The sequence below is a fragment of the Lygodium microphyllum genome, chromosome 13 (assembly GCF_053477565.2).
Source record: "Lygodium microphyllum isolate KBCC chromosome 13, Lygodium_microphyllum_v1.1.10, whole genome shotgun sequence".
Classification (NCBI taxonomy): Eukaryota; Viridiplantae; Streptophyta; class Polypodiopsida; order Schizaeales; family Lygodiaceae; genus Lygodium; species Lygodium microphyllum.
Window position 1 is genome coordinate 66237168 of NC_141147.1, and position 20182 is coordinate 66257349.

Sequence of the window (20182 nt, forward strand, 5' to 3'; positions counted from 1 at the left end):
CTTGTTTGATAAGACTAAGAACACAAAGCTCAACTATGAGAGCACTTGCACAAAAAGATTTAAAAAGTGAGTGAATGAATTTATGCAAGAAAATGGAAGTCTGCAAGGTATCATATAGCAAGATGTACTTTATTTGGGCCATACAAAATAGTTCCAATAATGTGTACAATGCTCGTGTAAATAAAGGCAAAGTGTACTTGAATCATAACACTGATACATAAAATAAATATATGATCGCATAATGAAAGCGACCGGTACAATCATGGCAAGATACTACTACTACATAGAAAATGTCTACACATATCACAAGACCAAAAAAGAAGGATATGTGAGCTCCAGGGATCCAAGGGCGAGCCATAGATCCTCGCCATCCAAAACCTCATCGCGCTGCAAGGAGCATTGAACAGACTTTGCAAAAAAAGAAACAACTATACATCAGTCCACCATACAATAATGCATTCTAATTAAACATAGTAACTATAGACAAGAAAGATGAGTGACTTACAGGGCCATTGTATCCATACAATTGTTCGATCAATGCAGTGAGACCGTGCCTCTCTACATATCGAGTCTCAAGACCGGTGGAATCGCGATTTGTGATGGAGTGCTGCAAAGAAAACAAAATACAACTGTTAGAAACGCGATTGTCAGTACAAATGATATTGCAAAAAAAAAAGCAAGTGAAACAAAAGAAAAACTTACAAAGTCCTCCAGATATGTCATGTGGCTGCCACTCCCAAGATCATGGACCACTCCAGCCTCTAGTTGTACCCTCGCCACCTCACGCTGTTGTCTCCAACGTCCTGAAGGATCTATAGGCTCCTCCCTGAGTTGGCGCCAATTTCCCGTGTCTAGCCATTGAGGCTTTGAAGCCCCACTCTTGAGTGCCTTGCATGCGTCTGATCATCCCTGTGACATATATGCACGCATGCACTCCATCATCTAGCCCGTAGAAAACCTATCTGATGTGGTTGGTACCAGAAACTCCTCATGCAAGGATGCTAGTATGTAGTCCTTGCTCCCCTCTGGTATGTTCTTCCAATGATCCAAGACGTTGTGCCAAAAAACTTGTTGGCACAACTCTCTCATGCGAGCCATCACCCTCCTCCCCTCATCATTCATGATGATGGCTCCTGACCTATCATCTACAAGGTAGGCATACCCCTCTAGGATGTGCCTAAGATGAGTCCTCTCCCACCTACGACCATGCTCTTGGGCATATCCAAGAGACCCCTATACATCTAGTGTACCTATCGGGTTAGTATCTATCGAAGTAGCACCCATAGGGGTGCCACCTATGGACGACTGAACAAAAGACAGAGTGACTGGAGTAGACGTCTCCCTTGGGGGGTTCACTATATATATATTCTCTATATAACATGCATTCATGGCCTATTTATAAATATCCTAATCTGTGAATTTTTCTTGAATAAAACACAACCCTTTTCTATTCAATCTATAAGTAACCGCTTTATATGACACCCTTTTGTATGTAAAAAATGTATAAAAATGGTGTTTTAAAAACCCCTTATTTTGAACTTACGTTATATATACTTATATTCATGAGTGACCCCCCCAAGACGTCCCCACAAGTGAGAATTCCCGGAGGTGACGCAACTCCAGTAGAAGGATGAGATGGAGACACTGCGTCCATACCTCCACAGCAACCACCTGAGCCACGCTCTCTCGAACTGCCACAAGAGCGAGGAGTAGCACCTGTATCCCGAGCCGACCGTGGGCTCACTGCATCTGGATCTCTACAGCATCCCCCTGAACCACTCCCTCCGTCTAGCCCAAGTCGAGAGCATCAACCTCATTTGCTAGAAACTGAAGCATCAAAGCGCGCCAAAGTAGATCTAATAGAGCCGCCTGACGGTGTCCAAGACAGCTCTTGGTCTGCCATATCTCTGAATCTCGCCATATGATCTCGAGACATACGTGTGAAGATCTCCTCTAGCTCCTCGTTGCTCATCCCTTGACTCATCTTGATGATCTAAATATCCACAAAGGTCACCTGCACATACAAAAAATGATGTTAGCATAATCAATGTAAATCATACAAAGTACGGTAATATCAATCTTTACTTATAAGTGATTCGTCAATAAATTGAGTAGGTGGATGCTCCAAGTATGAAGTACCCTATGGTCCCATGTCAATCTCCTGACACAACTCTGCATACAATGGAAGGTCGATAGACATGTCACCACAAAAGGATGAGTTGACCTCGTTCTCAAAGAAATCTTGGAATCTTGTATTTCCATCATTGTTACCCGATAATGGCTCCTCTACATGCTCCAAGCTTTAGGTGGCCTTCACCCCTTGTAATATCAACCCCTCTATTTGCATATTGTCCTCATCTATGCTCAAAACATCACTTTAATCATATACTATTGCACTTCAGGGAGCTGAAGGTATAACATACCACCATCAAGGTGGTCAAGGATTTGGATAGAAAATTACATGTTCACAATCAGGTATAAGAGATATTTAACTATTGTGACATGTATCATATCATAATACAATTAAAAAACACATGAGTTCATGCACCTGTTCACAATGGGCCAGCAATACAAATGTGTTGCACAAATCTCTCCATTTTTTTTCGGAATCTATTTCAAGAAATCTAGATGGACCTCGTCGAACTCTTGCTTCAGCTCCTTCAAGTACCATTTTGAATCACTGCACATCGAATAGGATCATGAAGAAGCTATGGTAATCCACTGTGACAATACTTTGCAAATTCCCAAAATACTCAATCTCATCTATAACCGTATTTGGATCCATTGCTCATCATCGGCTCTCTTGCTCGAACCTTTCCATGATACTACAATCTGTTGTGGAACACATTTTTTCAATATACTCCATGCAGAAATGTTGTCCGCACGACCATGCTGCACTATATATTTTGTACTATACATTGAAACACTCAATTAGTTATCGTATATAAAATATAGATACGACAAGCCCTAAACATGTCATCATCTTTGGACTACATCCCCTCCAAAATTCCCACTACTCAGTTGAGACTTTTGCCCCTTCGCAAGATGCTGCGGTCAAAGCTCCATGCAACCATTGCATTGACATAAACTTAATTAATATCCCCCATGTAAGACTTTGTGGGAATAGTAGATGGTGGTGATGGTTGGGCAACCATGGGTTGGGAAGGTATGGGTTGTAATTGCAAGTACTCCATCTTTGACACTTGAGCTTGAAATCTCAATTTATTATCCTTAGCTCTCGCCACTTCCATTGCCTTGTCAAATGTATACAATAATTTACTTTTGACATTCTCTTGGAGAAGAGTAAAAAATTCATCATAAAACTTTCTTTATTAAGAAAATTAGGGACGTTCTCACCATTGGGTAGGGTAGTAGCGAACCATCTTACCTATATGCTCACAAACTTACATTCATAATTAGCATAATCTTTGAGAGAATGTAGGTATACTTTTAAGAGCTATCTCCAAAAATCTTCAAGAGCATCAAATCCACCATCTCGGAGAAAATATACAATTTAAGGACCTCCCATGTGGCTTTATTTTCATCACCCAAGCCACAATACCAAACCCTTGCCTCTTCTTTAAGAACCAAACGTAGGCCATGAAGCTTTGTGGCCTTATAACCTCTTCCTAAGATAATGAAAGCCATTTTCAATCTATCCATGAAATCCGTAGCATTCTCCCTTGGATGGCCAAAGAAAATTGGGAATGACATGATTACTAAATTATTATTGTTCAAAGTAAGAAAGCATGAAGAAATTGGATAAAGATTATTTTTTCACAAAGTAGTCTATTGCAAGATGAAGATCATGACATCAAATTAATTTTGATAGTTAATTGATGATGAAAATGATAAATGGCTCCATTGAAGCATTAATTCAGCTAGTCTTTGTGGCCCAAACATGAAAGCTAGATGTTATTAAAAATAAATTTTTCGAGTGAAGGTAATGTGAATTGATTGAAATGAGAAGGTACAAATAACATATTCTATCTAAATGGTTAATTTATTGTACCACCATTTTTTATAAAAACTTCGAAAGAAAATATAAACTTTCACCTCTCAAAGAGAAAATTAAAGGTTTCTTGTAAAACGTCCTCAACGGGGGGCACCAATTAATAAGGGAGAAAATGAGCACTTGTGGCCTCTACACAAATGAGATATTTTAAATCTTCTCACATTAAGGGATGTGAAAGAGATATCAAAACTAGCTAATTTGAAAGTGGACTAGAACACCTTCTTTTACACATGAGTCAAGAGATAATAATGTAAAATAGAAAGAGAGGAGAATGTGTGGTGCAATATGAAGCAAATAATTAAGACTGTAATATTTAGAGTTACAACAACTAATGCATCCCAACCCAAAGTGGTGGGGAGGGAAAAGATGTACACATAAGTAGAGGTATAATATTGGTGATGATGTGAGAAGGGAGGAGGATGTGGAGAGGATGATGGGGAGGGGGTAGTGCAATGGGGAGGAAGGGGATAATGGAGGGATGGAGAATAAGAGAGGATGAGGGCAAGGGTAGGATAGGGTAAGGGTATGATGAAGTGGCGGGAAGAGAGGGTGATGGAGTTGGAAGATGGATAGGAACACAACATTAGTGAGTTTGGGAATGTAAAATTCCGCGTGGAGAAAATTAATCGGAATTTTGGAAAAAAAATTTAAAAATTAATTCCCCCCTTATCCGTCCAGCCGACTGACAAGCTAGAGGGAGAGGGGAATAGAATGAGACACTAGGCTCCTTGGTGGAGCCTGTGGAGGGAGGAAGGACATGCGTGTTGACACGCACGAAGTGAAGATCCCCCTCCCTCCACTATATAAAGCGTGAGGAGGCGGAGCCGTGAGGAAGGTAAGGCTGCCGTGCTGCATGCCAGATTGAGGGAGGCTGGGCCGTGCCGCCATAACTCCAAGCCGAGGAGGAAGACGAGTCGCCATCTGTCTCCACCACATCGCCATCTACAACCGCCATTCCGTCTTGGGGAGCCTGGCGCAGCAGCCGCCTCCCAGCACGCCGCTTGCATTCGCAGGCCCTGCCACCTGGCCATCACGCCGTCAGAAGCCTTCCCCCCCCCCCCCCCCCCCCCCACGTGACCTTCCAGAAAGCCCCTTGGAAGGTTCCAAGGTGGGCTTCCTAAGCCCTTGTTTCCTCCCCCCCCCCCCCCCCCCTCCCCTCTCGGGTTTTTAAATCCCCCCCTAAGCCCCTTGTTTCCCCCCCCCCCCCCTCCCGGGTTTAATTCCCCCCCTAAGCCTTGTTTTTCCCCTTCCGTATTTTAATCCCCCAAAAGTCCTTATTACCCCCGGGTTTAAATTTTCCTCCCTAAGCCCCCTTGTTTCCCCTCCCGGTTTAATTTTCCCCCCTGAGCCCTTGCCCTTTTCCCCTCCGGATTTTTCTTTAGACTATTCAAGTCACACCCATCAGCCTACTTTGTCCTTAGATAAAGCTATCTAGCTTGCGGGTGCTAAATTAAAAAAAGGAGAATATCAAACAATACATTCTAGACCTTAAGATATTGCAATTAGGCAAGGAAAAATCAATCCAACTTTATGTCACCCAAGCATGGAAAATAAAAAATAAGTTTAAGGAAAAGCTCTTAAATAAGGAGATAATGAAAGAGTCTCTTATGCTTAGGTATGATAAGAGGTTTGACAATAGGAAGGATGGTAAGTTTAAAGCCAAATGGAAATGACATTTTGTTATACTAGAGAGGTACTCCAATGGTAGCTACTATTAGTTACAAGACATCTCATACAAGATGCATAAAACTCAAGTGAATGATTGGAGCTTGAAACTATATCATTGTAGGGTCTTTCAACATTGTGTGTCTTCATAGGAAGAAGACATTGTGAATCTATCAATATAAACAAAAATATGAAGATGATGCTAGAGGTATGAATATCTCTAGCTCGAGGAGTGGGCTAAATATGATGGCTACATTTCACAACCTTTTATTTTTTCTATGTAAATCTCTTCTTAGAATCATGAAAGGTGTACATAGCTTATGGGTGCATAGTTTACGCCTTATATAGGAAACCAATGTTTATAAAGGTTTGCACATTTCTACTACATAAGAGTTCTCCACTTTTTTGTTAGGAAAATTCTCTCTAAAAGTAATTGTCCTTAGAAATATTTATCTATAATAATTATAGCATTAGGCTTGGACTAATTTGGAGATGAGCCACATGACATTTATAAAACCTCAAAGTGGTGCATAAAAGTCTCCGTACATTTAAAAAAATGGTGCTGAGCATATAAGAAAGTCAACATGGAGGACAAGGAGATATGAGGATAACTTCTAAAATATTTTGAAAGTTGTCAATCACTTGGAGTGATGATCTTTGAAAATAAAAGGAGGACATGGGTCCAAGATTGGACACACATGTCTTTGAGTATTTTTTAAAATACTCCAATAACTCTCCAATGTGGTGCGTACATCAGAATTTGTTTTTTTTCTCTCTTATATTCTCCTCATTTCATGCATCTCACTTTTTTGAGCCTATTAACTATAATATTCTCCATTTTAATATTTGAAGCTTTATAAATTGTACATGTATGAAACAAGCTTTGCCCACCAAAAGAAGAAAGATATGATGGAAATTTGAGACTCTTCTGAGTTCATATTTCAAAGGTTTTTCCTCCATGAATCTCTTTCCAAAGCAAGCTTCCTCTCCTTTTGGAGGATGGAGTACATTGTAAGAAGTGTAATACCTTTTCACATTTTCTCTACTTAAAGCCTTGTAAAACTATCCATGTCATATTGTGAAATATTGCATTATATTAGTAATATACATACACAACTCTTCCTCACATTTTTCAATCTTTGTATTTTACCTTCCCTTTTCTTATTATTTTGGGAAGTTTAACTATGAAGAATTATACTCACAAGACAATAAAATGCATTATGAAGGAAGACTCTCTACATTGTCTTATATCACCTAGTGCATCATTCAATTTGGAGTGCTAATCAATCAAGATTATACTTAATTAATTGGGGTTAACATATAATATAATCCACTCAAGTGCTTATAAAATAAGACCCATTTGAGCCTTCAAGGAAGGGACACACATAATCCACTCTACTACTATTCTCACTATCTCTATTATCTTTGTTTTCTTCACCATTCTCCCATCCGACCTCTCCACTTCACCACAATTTTTATCCACTCCATCACATATGCCATCTCCCTCTCCCTCTTCCTCATCCCTCCATCCATCTTTCAACTCCATCGCCCTCTTTTCCCCCTATTTCATCATATCCTCACCCTCTTCTATCATTTGCCTCATTTTCTCTCTTTCTCCATCCCTCCATTATCTTTGTCCTCCCCATTCCACTACCCCTAAGTTTCCCTTTGTATCATTATCCTCTCCACCCCTCATCCTCTTTCTCTTCCTATATCCTCACCACCATTATCCTTTTATCTATGTGTGATTGTCTCCTCCCACCATTTTGGATTGGGCTATATTATTTGTAACTCTATATATTGGCACCTTCATTTATTTACTTCATATTGCACTTCCATGAACCAGATCCACCACCTCTACCTCAGGGTGATCTCCCCCTGCCTCTAAACTTGCCAGATCCACGCTGGCCTTTTGTATTTGCACCATGCCAATTACCCTACTGTTGCTACTGTCCATAAGCGTTATGAGTGTCACCACGACCTCGAAATGAACCACGACCTCTAAATCCTCTGCCATGCTGGCTAGAGTATAACACAGTGTCTCTACTCTGAGATACACTGGAACATGTATTCAAACCAAGCTTGACCTCCTCATGCAGCAACAAAGCAACTAGCTCTTCCCAAGTAGGGGGCTCTTCTCTAACAAAAATGGATGTCTCAAAGGCTTTGTACTCTTTCCCTAATCCATTCAAGGCAACAACAATCATATCATCTTCTGATACACTTGAGCCAATGGTACCAAGTTGATCGGCTATGGTCTTAATCTCCGTGGTATACACCTGGATACTCTTGCCATTCATATACATGTTGTTGAATTGCTGTTTCAATTGGATCTTTCGTGCATGTGTCATGGTTCCATAAATTTTCATCAATATGTCCCAAGCATCCTTCGGAGTCTCACATCCAATGATTTGAATTACCATAGCATCAAATATACATAGAGAAACCCAATGCAACACCTTGCATACTCTCTCATTCCATAGCCTATGAGCTCTTTTCTGTTCATTAGATGGATTCATTGCAGGTAACTCAGTAGCAGCCTCATCTCCTGTACATAGATCCCAATAACTCCTGCCAACTAAAAAGTTCTTCATTCTGAATTTCCATAATGCAAAGTTATTGTTGTCTAACTTCTCTCCAACTATCTGAGTGATATTATCAGTCCCATGTGCATTAGCCATGATGCAATAGACTGTCAGTCAGATGTTTAACTACCTACAACCCAGTAAGTATGACTGACCAAGTTCATTCCACAACAGTTTATGACAGTTTTCTGCAACTAATTGTAGTAAAAAGCCAGGGTATTTCAGCCCACTGATAACCCAAAACAGTCCCAAAACAAATGGTCTGACCCGTAGGTACAACAGTCAATACATATGCTATGTATTTGCTTTAGTTTAAACTCCTGCAACCTCACTGCCAGGGACCAAAGATGCAGTCTCAAAATTATAAACTGTGTATAACCAGCAACAATTTCAAGTCCAAAAACAACATGCATACATGTCATACATGTCCTAAAACTTCCCAGATAGCTGCTAGTACATGTATCAAGCCATACATAAGTATAGAAGCACAAAACAATGCATAACCAGCAGGTACAAGTGTCAACTAATTTGGTTGCAGGTTGCAGTCAACCAAAAATTAGCAGAACAAGCTTTAAGCAGCTCCAAAAAGTCTTCAAATCATGTCATACATTCACTTTGAAGTGATAGATTCAATACATGAGCATTTGGGTAGGCATAGACAACCTGTCTTCATTAATCACTATCAAGGAATACATGACTGTTCATAACCAGCCCAAGCACTATCAAGGCAATTATTTTAGGTCCAGATCTGAGTATTCAGCAACATCCAATGCTTTCCATAATCCTCCATACATTCATCATGCATATGTCAGTTCATATAGGTGATAGAAGCTCCAAAGTGACATGTATTGCTTCAGCAAGATACAATCCTTGCTATTCACTGTGTATGACAGTTTCTAGCCTGTCAATGGCTTTCAAATCTGAGTGTTTTGAGCAAGAAATATCAGCTCCAAGAAATTTGATCCAATGTATACATGCTTTGGCACATTCTTGTGCTTTAAAGATGCCTTTTGAGTGTAGTACAAGGCTCCTCTATGTCAATAATGACTGAATGCATGCTGTCCATTCATTTTCACAGTAGTTCAGAACTGATTATAGATCTGTGTTTGTTACTCCAGCTCATAACAGAGCTCCCACACAAGCATTTTCCTCTTGTACTCTTCAAATACCTTCAAGATTGAGCATACATGCCTTATGAGTCTTGTCCAAGTGCCCCATTTGATGTTTGACAGGTTGCAGTCCACCCAGCTCAAAAGGTGTAGTTCACGCTGATTCAGCACGGGTTGCTGCTGTACATAATGGCTGATCTGAGCCTATACAAGGCTTGCATAGGCGCAATAGGGCCTTTCAAATGCTCCAGCAAGGTCACCAACAGCCTCTTGACCAATGGCTACTCTCCTTCAACAATGCATATCTCTGTGTGACCAAAATAGTGAAAATGACAGCCAGTCCTCTTCTTTTTCTAGCCCTTCAGGTCAGTCTTGAAGTCTTTCTACAATGCTCTACTCCACAGAGCCCAGTCTTGTGGATGCTCTGATACCATGTTCAAAGATGAGAGAGAGAGATAGGGGAAACTCCATCTCCACGAGCCTTCAGGCTCTCAATGTCTTTTCTTCATTATTCAGAATGACACACCACCACACAATACAATGTAAAGTAAACTAGAGACTAACTAACTCTAATCAAGTCACTGACTAACTACTAACCCAACTTATTTAATGTAGTCACATGGAGATAGCTGTACACTAGCTATCACAGATGTTGATTACACACCAAGACAAACTGACAGGTGGAGCTTGATTTCTAACACAAGCTAGTACCAGGAGCTGCGCCAATTGCAAAGAGACCTTATCGAATGTCCATATCGGAAGCGATTGAGTTGAAGGAATAACTCAAGCAACTCCTAGATTAGGGCTACATCCGTCCTAGTAGTTCACCATGGGGAGCTCCAATACTGTTCAAAAGAAAGATGAAACACTTCGACTATGTGTTGATTACAAAGGGCTGAATCAATCAACTGTCAAGAACAAGTACCCTATTCATAGAATAGATGAGCTTTTTGATCGTCTTCAGGGTGCGAAGATCTTCTCCAAGATTGATCTCAGGTTTGGTTACTATCAAATAAGAATCAAGGAAGAAGATATCCCAAAGACGGCCTTCAACACAAGATATGGGCATTTTGAGTTCCTAGTTATGTCATTCGGGCTTATGAATGCACCTGCCACCTTCAACAGGTTAATACAGGATATCTTTAGGCCATATCTTGATGACTTCGTAATCGTCTTCTTCGACGACACTTTAGTCTATTCTAAATAGGAAGAAGATCATGAACCCCAACTTCGGATTGTCCTTGAGACAATGAGGGCACATAAGTTGTATGCTAAGATGAAGAAGTGTGCATTCTTCAAATGTCAGATTGAATATCTAGGATTCATCGTATCAGCGGAAGGAATCTGAGTGGACCTAGCCAAGGTTAGAGATGTGCTAGAATGGCCAATACCAACAATTGTCAAAGAAATACACAATTTTCTTAGATTGACAGGATGGTAAAGGGTCTTCATAAAAAATTAAGCCTTGATTGCACCACCTTTGACGGATCTACTAAAGAAGCAAACATCCATTGCATGGTCAACTCCTGAAAAAACAAGTTTTGATAGATTGAAGTAAAGTTTGGTATCAGCACCTATCCTAAAACTTCCAGACCTTAGTATTAAGAAGTTTGAGGTAGTAACTGATGCTAGCACACTTGCCTTAGGATGTGTGCTCATGCAGGAAGGTCATCCTGCAGCATACTCTTCAAGGAAACTGAAGAGTCATGAGAAGAATTATGCTACCCATGATCTAGAATTGGTAGTTGTCATCCATGCTCTAAAGCTTTGGAGACACTACCTATTGGGTAGCAAGTTTACTCTAGTGGTGACTGATCATAAGAGTCTCAAGTGGATCTTTACCCAGAACGAGCTCAACATGAGGCAACGTCAGTAGATTGAAGTACTGGAGGAGTATGACTTTGAAATCAAGTACCAACCAGGAAAAGAGAATGTAGTTGCCGATGCACTCAGTCGCAAGGCATTCTTTAATTCTGTAATCTTGCAAAATCCATCAACACCTAGATCTTTAGCTACAAAGGTATCTATGCCAAACAACCCAATACTTGAGCTAGCTAGAGAGGAAGCATGCCATGATCTAGCCTATCAAAAGATGCTACAGGAGATCTCTATCAAGGATCAGGACCAAAAGCTACAGGCTAAGTATCATGAATTCTCTATCAACAGTGGACTTGTCTACTATAGAATGAGAGTATGTATACTAGCAAGCTAGTCACTTAAGCATAAGATATTGTGGGAAGCTCATGATTCCCCTTTCTCAGGACATCCTGGCTATGCCAAGACTCTCAATGCAGTTAGGAAGAGCTACCATTGGGAGAGGCTTAAAGGTGACGTTCTCAAATATGTCATTGAGTGTTTGTCTTGTCAACGTATCAAAGCCGAACATGTCAAGATGTCAAGGAAGTTGCAACCACTTGACATTCCCAAAATGAAATGGGAATTCATCAGTATGGACTTTGTTGTTGGCCTACCCCAAGTTCAGGGAGGATACAACTCCATCATGGTTGTGGTTGACATGCTTACTAAGGTTACACACCTTATTCCAGTAAAGACAAACTATAAAGCCTCACACATTGCAAGGTTATTTATCAATGAGATATTCAAGCTACATGGGTTACCTAGAAGAATCATTAGTGATCGTGATTCTCTCTTCACATCACACTTCTGGAAAGCCATCTATGAAGCCGTTGGGACTCAACTCTATTTTAGCATAGCTTACCATCCCCAAACGGATGGCCAAATAGAGCGAGTCAATCAAGTTATCGAGGATATGCTTAGGGCATACTGCTGTCGTGAACCAAAAAGGTGGATTCAATACTTGCCTTTGGTTGAATTTGCCTGCAATGCTTCTTACTAACAAAGCATTCAGATGACCCCTTTTCAAGCCTTGTATGGTCATGACTGTCGAAGTCCTCTAAACTTCTCATATCCAACTTTGAGGGTTGAAGCTTCAAGGCAAATGTTGGAAGAGATGGATGACCAAATAAAGTCAATAAGATAGGACATCCAAGCCACCAAGGATAGATAGAAGGCATACGCGGATTTTAAGCATTAAGATAGAATCTTCGAGGAAAGAGATATGGTCTTCATTCGCGTACGTCCAAAGAAGAGTTCTCTATCCTTAGGGAATTTCAAAAAGCTAAGTCCAAGGTACTGTGGACCATACAAGATTCTTAAGTGCCTAGGACCTAATGCTTATAGACTACAACTCCCTGAGAACCTAAAGGTTCATAATGTATTCCATATCAGCCTATTGAAAAAGTATGTACCTAATCCTAACCATATACTTGATGAGCAACAAGTTGTAATGCCTAGTCAAAGAGTCCTTGAACTAAGGCCTGACAGGATCTTAGATGTTAGGGAGAGACAACTAAGATCCAAAACCTTGAGAGAATGCCTCGTCTAGTGGAAAGATTATCCCAAGGAGGATGCCACGTGGATAGATGAAAGCACTCTCAACCATCAATATCCCCAATTTATCTCGAGATGAGGGCATCTCGATACCTCCAAGGGGGAGAGAATGTAATATTCCACGATAATATTTCTAAATCCCATGATACTCACACGGTATCCACGGGCCAAATTGAGACTTAGAACTAGGGATTAATGAAATCCCATGCTCTTCATACGAACCGCCTCTTAGAAGGCCAAAAGGATAATTTTTTTAGAAATAAGACTTTTTTTTTTTTAATTATCCCTCTCTCCCCAGCCAACAGTCGTGCTGGAGGAGAGGGATATAGCAAGGATGATTGAGCATCCTTGCTGGATGCTAGGGGGGGTGAACACATGCAGGATGCCTCGTGGGGGAGGGAGGATTCCCTCCCCTCAGCTATAAAATGCAGTCGGAGGGAAGTCGAGAGGAAAGCAGTCACACTGTCTCATGCTACTGTAGTGGGGAAGGGAAGCTGAGAGATAGGAGGGGACGTCGCCAGTCGGAGGGGAGTTTAGAAGGAGTAAGACCGCTGTCAAGTGTTTTTCTGACAACTGAAAAACCCTAGTCAAACTGCAGTTAGGTTTGATTTTTTGCTAGTTTAGATGTTGTGTGATAGTTTGTTTTGTTGTTTTGTAATTCAATTTATTGTGTTTGTTTAGCTTAGGATTTGTTTCTGTCATTTTGTTTGATTTGTTGAGTGTGAAACTTGATAGCCTTGGTCGAGCTTGGTATTTTTTTGAGCAGGATAAAGTTGGAGTTTGCTATTAGCTACTGAACATTGAGGAGTTAGGTAAGTTTTCTTGTTGCGACTCATGCATATCACAGGGATTAAGGGTTCATGAGCACTTCACATTGCACTTGTTGATGCACTGCACTCGGGGGTTGTCTCCTATTCTTATCAAATACTGCCATGCCATGGGTTGGGATTATGCACGTTTTGCACCATCATTGAGCACTAGCACGGCATGAGGTCCACTGCAACTATTTGCATTAAATCTTTGATGCACGCCCACTTGAGAGAGCACCTGTCATTGAGCACGCACGTTTCTTGCACGCACCATTTGGGATGTTCATCACAAAGTTAGGAACCTCTTGTTGAGAGGGTAAGGTGGTTGGGAGGGTTCGAGGGTCGTGAAGGACACCATCAATTGTGAGAAGGGTTGTTCATATTTGATCAACATCTTGAGGACCACCATTTTCTAGAGTGATGTGAGATTATGGGCGGGTGGAGCAGAGTATATCATATCTTCCTATGAGAGTTGAGAGGTGAGGATAAGAAATTTTAAAATAAAAATGAATTTTGTTTGCATTTTGCATGACACACGATCACATGTAGATAGACTAGGTACAATTTCTGCAATGCATCCATATATTTTGTGTGTAGCATCGATTGATTGGTTGCATATCATAGATCCAACATTGCATATTTTTTCAAATCATGTATGATTATGCACGGAGTTTATTTTAAAAAACCATATTCCTATTACGGCACACTGCATAAAAAAACAGGTTCATATCCAGAGAATATTTTGAAGACTCAAGGATCAAAGGAAAAGATAGTACATTTTACATCATCAGCGACGAGTATTTCTTGAAGAAAAAGAGGACATGTGTGGTGAAAGTGTATGCAATCACAAGAGTAATAGGCCAAGGAAGGGAATAAGTCATCCAAGATAAAAGATGGATAAAAAATTATGTGATTTACAAAAATCAATATTTTTGCCCCATTTTGATGGATTTTCGTAATTCTGCCCATGTGGGCTTGTCGACCAGATGCATTCTGATCGTTTTGAGTATCGGAATGACTATATTCAGAGTTCAAATGACAAAGTTATGATCCAAACAAGTTGTAAATAGGCATAAAGCAGAAAAAATGAAAATAGTGAAAAGCAACAGAAAAGAAAAAAGCCAAAAGCTGAAAGCAAAAAGCCTAATGTGTGTAAGTGTGGATAGAAAACTATATAAGGCCAGGAGATTGAAGAGTTAAGGGCCTTCCCCCTTGATTACAATTGTGTTTTGTGAGAGAGGAGAGTGGAGGGTTGCATGCTAGAGTGAGCTCTTGTCCTGCTAATTTGAAAGTTGGAGCTTTTGGATGTCGAAGCGCCAAGTGTCAACTTAAGGTTGTTAAGGTAGGAGAATATATTCCTCTTGGTTTATTTTCAAATTATTGGTATTTCCATTGTGTGCTTGCGTGATGCTCTACCCACATACGAGTTTTAACTTTTTGAGCTATAAGAGGCTTTGTTTTGTTTTTGTGTGGCTTGTAGTATATGATTGAATAATTGATTTTTTTAAGTTGTGTTGTGCATTCAACAAAGTCAATAACCCAAACCGGCACTCCTTAACGCCTCGTTATCGAGTTGTGAGTGAGGCTTTCTCTGAATCACCACTCGCACAACATCTCTTTTTTGGTGCCCTCACTGAGGAGTGCCGAAATTGACATTGTTGTTGTTTTGAATGTGAGTTTGTTTCGATTTCTTGTGATTGTTGAAAATGGTTGATAATTTTCCTGAGTTCCATGGTAATCATACTGAAGATCCCGAAAGATTTTTAGAAAAAATAGAGCTGTGGTGTTTGATAGAGAGAGTGACTAATCTTGAGGATAAACTCTAGATTTTTAAATATCAATTACAGGGAGAAGCTCGAAATTGGTTGCTTGACTTTAAGAGAAGCTTGAAATTTAGGAGACAAAATTTGGACTATGAGACCATTAAAAATGCATTTCTATCTAGGTTTAAAAAAAGAGAAAATCAAAGTGAGATTTGGGCAAAAGTAGAAACTTGTGTTCAAAAAGATTATCGATGTGTTGAGGATTTTGCTAGGGAGTATGAAAGATTGTGGAATCGATGGAGTTTAACATTGTTAGAAGGTGAGATGGCCCCAGTTATGTTGAAGATAATGTATTTTGTAAACGGGTTGAAATAAGAAGATTTGAGAGTCAAATTAGAGGTTAAAAACCCTAAGACTTTTGAGGAAGCAGTGAAGATAGCTCAATATCAAGAGAGGAAGACCAAAAGAAAAAAAGAGTTAGGGTTTGATGAACCAAGGGAAAGGTTGAGTTCAAGGCGAGTTGAGAGAAAAGTTTTTAAGGAGAAAAGAGTTAGTTATGCCTATCCTGAGAGAGATATACTATATTCTCTGTTTAGAAGAGATGAGTTGACTTGTGAGAAATCAATTGAAGTATGTGAGGAGAAACTCCCTAGGGTGGCTGAGAAGAAAAATACTTGTTTGACTGATTGGAGTGAAGAGTCTAGGAGTGTGAATTCATACCCATTGACCATGGATACTTCTAGTCCGGTGATTAGAGATTCAACTAAAGAAGAGAGATCGATTGATGATACTTTGGAGCTTGAGGACTATAGAGATGAGCTAGAGATGGATATGAGTTGTTAAGAAGAAAATGAGAGACCATATTGTTTTAAGGACCAAGAGTTTTCATGTTCTTTGGGAGAGGATAAGAGTCAAGAAAGTTTTGATATTTCTGATGAGGGAAGGTGAGATGAAAGTTTTTATAGTCATGGTAGTGTTCCAGAGAGTCTCGGGGGGGTCACCTTATAAAAGCCCTCTATATAACGTGCGTTCAAAGGATACTTAAAAAACCCCTTTTTAAAATTTTTTCACTATTTTATATACCCCTTTTGTGAATTTTGAAGTCAATAGTTATATCCCCTCTGTAAATCTAAAATTCAAATTGAATGTGCATTCTCATGGCCCCTTCTGTACAATTCAAATTAAAACATAATACTATAGTATTTTAGCCATGGAAGTCTCACAATGATCCAAGATGGATATCCAAACATGATGTTAATATTATGAAACTTTTACAATAGCATTGTAACATAGAGCTATACACAAAAGACTCCAAGATCCACATGTCCAAAGCATGTCTTATACATTTGGATTGTGTAGTATGATAAAGGTTGTATGCTATAAAAAAGAATAATACATAAGTATGTTGACTTCATTACTTTTACGACTAGCCATCTTTAGAGCTTCCGCTCTGTTGTATCAATTTTTCTTCTCATAGCATGATTTAGTGCATTATCACCATGTTCTTCTTGTATTTCTAAGATTCTCTTCTCTCTCAGTGTTTATTGTACACACATTATGTCCGCAAACCCTACTCTCTCTCTGCATCATCACACATCTTGACATTGAGTCACATATGGTAGAAGACTACTCTATACTCCACCTTTCTGAAAGGAAGGGCAACTGTGGGCTACTTTTTGCCACTCCAACAGATAACACTTGGTTGACCTCCATTGATCAACATCTCCAATCCTATTTGAATCCATCCGACCCGTAAGAACCAAAGGTGAATCTTCAATACCCTTTGGATAATGAGTACAAGATCAAACGCCCCCTCGGAAACTACAAAATCCTCATAGCAAGCTTTCAATGAACCACCTTGGGTTCACTAATTAACCTAGCCAACAAACCTACATGAAAGCATTAATCAACCCAAGTGTTAAGAAGCCAAATCAAGGACCCAATCAACTGTCTATAGAGGGAAGCATCCACCATTAGTGAATTTCCATAGGCCATAGCTTTCTAGTTTGGATCCATAGGAGTAGAAATGGCCTTATATCCATCTATCTCAAATGTGGCCAAAAGCTCTTACACATACAACTACTAGGAGATGAAAATCCCCTTGGAGTCTAGTAAATCTTATGACCTAAAAGAAATGGAGAAGACCGATATCTATCATCTCGAACACCTCATGTAGTGCCTCCTTAGTCTACATGACCTTCTAGATATGTCACCTATCAAGATAAAATCATCCACATAAAGCACGAACAATGCATGCTCTCCAACTAAGGTGTGGATATACAACTAGAGATCAGAAGAGGAATGTCAATACCCCAACTTCCCTTGGAGAAACGAGTATATCTTCTCATTCCAAGCACATGGAGCCTATTTGAGGCCGTAAAGGGCCTTCGACCTATACACCTATCCACTTGATGATGGAAAATCCTAATGACATTTTATGATGGTTAGGAAGAATTTGAGATGATGTATCAATACAATTATCATTCAGTAAGACCTCCATAACATCAGACTTTGCCATATCCTGTAAGGAAAAACCTCCTGAGAGCAATCTTTTGGTTGTTTACTTGGTACATGGCAGTTTTTCGGAGGATCCTCCCAAGTAGGGGCAGGCGATGGCACCCCTATTCCTCCTTCCCTAAGCCCCAAGTGCAAGCACACCACTTTGGACTTGCCTTGGAGACAATTAATGCTGCCTTGCCAGTCCTGCAGTAACAATTAACACTACCTTGCCAATCCTTCAATATCAAACCCCAAGTGTAAGCACACCACTTTGGCCTTGCCTTGGAGACAATTAATGCCGCCTTGCCAGTCCTGCAGTAACAATTAACGCTACTTTGCCAATCCTGCAATATCAAACCCCAAATGCAAGCAAACCACTCTGGCCTTGCCTTGGAGACATTTAATGCTTCCTTACCAATCTGTGCTCAAAACAAACAACACAGAGGTCGTCTTAAATCATTTCATTTATGGCCACAAGAATTCCAATCGAGATGTGAAGGGAAGCAATTTCCTGCACCTCCATCTGCAATAGGTTCATCCTCTCCAATACCTACTTATCCATCCTTTACGGGACTCGATGTCTTCTCTTGCCAGAACACTCCCCTTGTCAGGAAGACGCAGACTTAGGCTAGCAAAGATGCAAGTCGGTCAAAGAATACATCGTCAGTCCAAATTTCTCCACGTCAAGGCGAGCAAAGATGCAAGATGGTCAAAAGGATGCCTCATTAGTCCAGATTTCTTTGTATGCTTGCAAAGGAAAAGGAGAAGGATTACTAAGAAAAGGAACAAGTAGCTGAAGCCAAACATGAATCATCTGGAGAATGGCCGCCCGAATGTGACATTGAACAGGAAGATCTTATGATCTATCCAGTTATTCAATCTCCTCATCGTATTTGCCATTGCATGCAATTCTGGAATGACTAATCATGAACTCATGATCTCATCAATGTTTGTCTCTCCTGTGTGCAGTCTGGAATAAAAGCTAACAGTCAGAAATGGCGTCCCAATGATCAAGTGCCTCTTGATTTGATGAGATAGAACACAGTGAACGGTTTGTTTGCCCCTGAACTCATTAATGTCTGTCTCTCCTGGGTGCAGTTCTGGGATGGAAGCTTAGTGTATAAGATACCTTCTACCTGTCCTTCATCAATATTTAAAGCTAGCTCCCTATGAACAACAATTCTTGTGCATTGACACCTTTGAAAGCTCTACAGCAAGCAACACAGCTGAAGCAGCAAAACCTCCATAAATGGTGCTTGTAGACTTTAAAAGCTCCACACCAAGCAACACATCTGAAGCAAAACCACCATAAATGATGCTTGTTGGCAAGCTTAGTTGATGAAGAAGCTTGGTATGGAATGCTTTTGCAAGGTAGAAGTCATAAAATCAAGGTAGGAGTAGAAATTTTCCATGAAATCTATGAAAGAAAGTTGGAAGAAAGAGAAGAAACCCTGTCTTTTAAAAAAGTAACTCAAGATTGGTCTCCATTAAAGACTGTAGCTTTCATTTTGTCCATGTTACCCAAGATTTTGGTCAAAATTTTAGTCACAACCTGCCAAAATAGCTGAAGCCCGCCATTATCCACTAGTTCATGCCAAGAACCTCCATCTTAGTCATAGTTTGTGACAAATCTCCATGTGTGACCACGGTTATGGAAGAACTAACTCCTATGACTAATTTTTAACTATGGTTTTCACTCCCTAGTCACCGTAACTAGATCTAATGCATGAAAATGACTTCTGACAGGATCAAAACTAATGCTCTGATACCAAAGTAATGAAGCTAGCCTAGCTTATCCTAAAATACCCCCCATCTAAGACTTATGCTAGTCCCATTACTCTATAACCATGTGGGTATCACTATGTGGGTGACATTGCTGGGTCATGTAGAGGGTAACTACTAATGATGCTGCAATTCTGGACATTGATATTTCTTTGCTCCTGGCTGCCTTAGATGGTCCTCCAATGGCTGTAGATCAAACCAACAATATCTTCTTCCTCTCTCTTGCAGGAGGCTGAGTGAACTAAATCCATCTCTCAAGCCCCCAAAAATGTCTCTTCAGTTTGCATGGGCATTTTTGCTAAGTGGTAGCCTTCTAAACCCATTTTCCAGCATTATCCAGCTGCTAATTAATTTTCAAATTTAATCATTCAAAAAATTAATTTCAGTCCAAAATTAAATGTGCCCATCCATAATTAGCTTTCCTAGGCCATTTGCAACTTGGAGTACTCCCCAACCTTTAGTGAACCTTAGATTTAAATATTAGTGCTTGCCATACACTCTGTGTTTCTCCCCGCGATCCCTACTATCTCCCTGATATGGTATG

General features: G+C 40.1%; 1 long non-coding RNA gene across 1 annotated transcript; it reads right to left on the bottom strand.

Moving 5' to 3' along the window:
• Positions 1-220: 220 nt before the first annotated feature.
• Positions 221-2152, bottom strand: LOC148026721 (uncharacterized). The gene is made up of 3 exons (XR_015692778.1): positions 703-2152; positions 506-607; positions 221-408 (listed from the first exon to the last, which is right to left on the bottom strand). It is a non-coding gene; the product is annotated as an uncharacterized LOC148026721 (long non-coding RNA).
• Positions 2153-20182: the final 18030 nt, after the last annotated feature.